Below are 1,830 nucleotides of genomic sequence, written 5' to 3'. Positions count from 1 at the left end.
CTCGGCTTTAACATATTTTAACACTCAGCCTGTTCAATGTGTCTGTGTGGGTATAAAATAACACGTTTGCACTTTAATGGGGACAAAGTGGGTCGTAGGGTTTGACCGATATATTTTCATTACTCCACTATTTGTATTCCTTCATTTTAGCACAGACTGAGCAGAGATAATTAAGAGGCAGACAGAAAATTTATTAGAAGCTATTTAAAAAAAAAAAAGTTTAATCAATGAAAATCTGAAAACATGAGCTTGTTCCAATTTGACGCTTTTGTTCTTTTTAATTTGGGCTACGTCCACACTAATGCGTTTTCAAACAAAAACACATCGTTTTCTCTCGTTTTGGCCTCCCGTCCACACTGAGACGGCGTTTTACCTGAAGGAAAACGCTCTCGAAAACTGATACATTTGAAGACGCACAGTCTTCAAATGTATCAGTTTTCGAGAGTGGACGCACAACTCTGTGAAAACAACTGAAAACGCTAGTGTGGACGAAAACGCGGTTTTCAAATCTATCCGGGCTAGTGTGGACGTAGCCTTGGTGGCTACGTCAATTCTTCCAGGTGTAATCCAACCTGCAACTAACATTTCACCATTTTTTATTTATTACATTTTTAATTTTAAATGGTTGTGTTGTTTTAGGTTGTGGACCTCAACTTTAGACAAGTGATCTCAGCACTAAAGGCTGAGTTTATTTTTACTAGATATGCCAACTAATAATAAATGAAGAGAAACTGTTTTTATATCTGGGATGAGATTTGATTTCTGAATCAGCATTGGTAACTTTAAAAAGAAGGAACTTTTAAATAAAACTCAAACTCAAATTGTTAGAGCAAGCAGCAATTTTAGATCAAATCTCAGTTCCAGGGATGGGCGTATGATCCCTCAGATGCAGACAGATGGGACTTTTGGCACCCAGTTTGGTTTTCAAATTTGACTAACAAATTTTTCTTCTTTTGCATGCCCAGTGCAAAAAAAAAGGCACAAAATGAACCAAATGTAATCTCAAAACCATGATGGTGGTTTAGTAGAAAACCAAGTCTTGTCTGGAGATCCACAGGAAGCTGCCCCCCCCCCAAAAAAAAATAAAATAAATTTGCCCCATGCCTCCCAGAGGGTCGGCTGGTAAACTAGTCAAAAAATTAACATTTTAGCCGCTGCTATGTTGGTTTTTGGAGCCAGAGGTGACTCTGTTTTGAAGTCAGTCACAAATTTTTAGGCACTTTAACATTCAGGACCCGCTTTACTGTCCCATTCTTCTTGTTGGTGCTTATGCATTTGTGCCAACTCCCATTCTACCTGCCATCTAACAAGGACTTTGTAGTTTAGCTTAAGTCCTAAAATGACACTAAAGAGGAATGCTTCGTGTTCCTCTTTAGCGTTAGGACAGTATATAGTATACATGGTGGCTGTGTTGTTTTTGGACTACTGCCCATTCAGATTAAGACATTAAAAAAACATCTGCTTGGGTTTTAGAACATTAAACAATTATTAAATAGAAATTAATCACCAGTTGCTTTGATGTCCTGCTTTTTACATTCCTATTATTGGAAGCCTTTACAAATCTGCGACCCATCCTGGTCGCTGATGTTTAATATTAGCCAACATATCGGTCCAACCCTAGCAGGCGAGGATGTGCACGCACGCAGAGGTTTACAATAGCACACTGCTCAGGTCTGCTGCGCTAAAACACCACTGAACTCATAATCAGTGGGGAATAGGCTGCTCGTCAGCAGCAGGGGTGTCACTGGGGTCTTTTTCCTGTATGTGCAGTGCAGTGCAGCGCTGATGGTGGTGCTGAAAACGAGGGCTGGAGAAGTGCTTACTCATGTC

The sequence above is a fragment of the Pundamilia nyererei genome, unplaced genomic scaffold (assembly GCF_000239375.1).
Source record: "Pundamilia nyererei isolate P.nyererei 1_Seehausen unplaced genomic scaffold, PunNye1.0 scaffold00048, whole genome shotgun sequence".
Lineage (NCBI taxonomy): Eukaryota > Metazoa > Chordata > Actinopteri > Cichliformes > Cichlidae > Pundamilia > Pundamilia nyererei.
The sequence above is the reverse complement of the archived record's forward strand: the minus strand, read 5'-3'. Positions refer to the sequence as shown.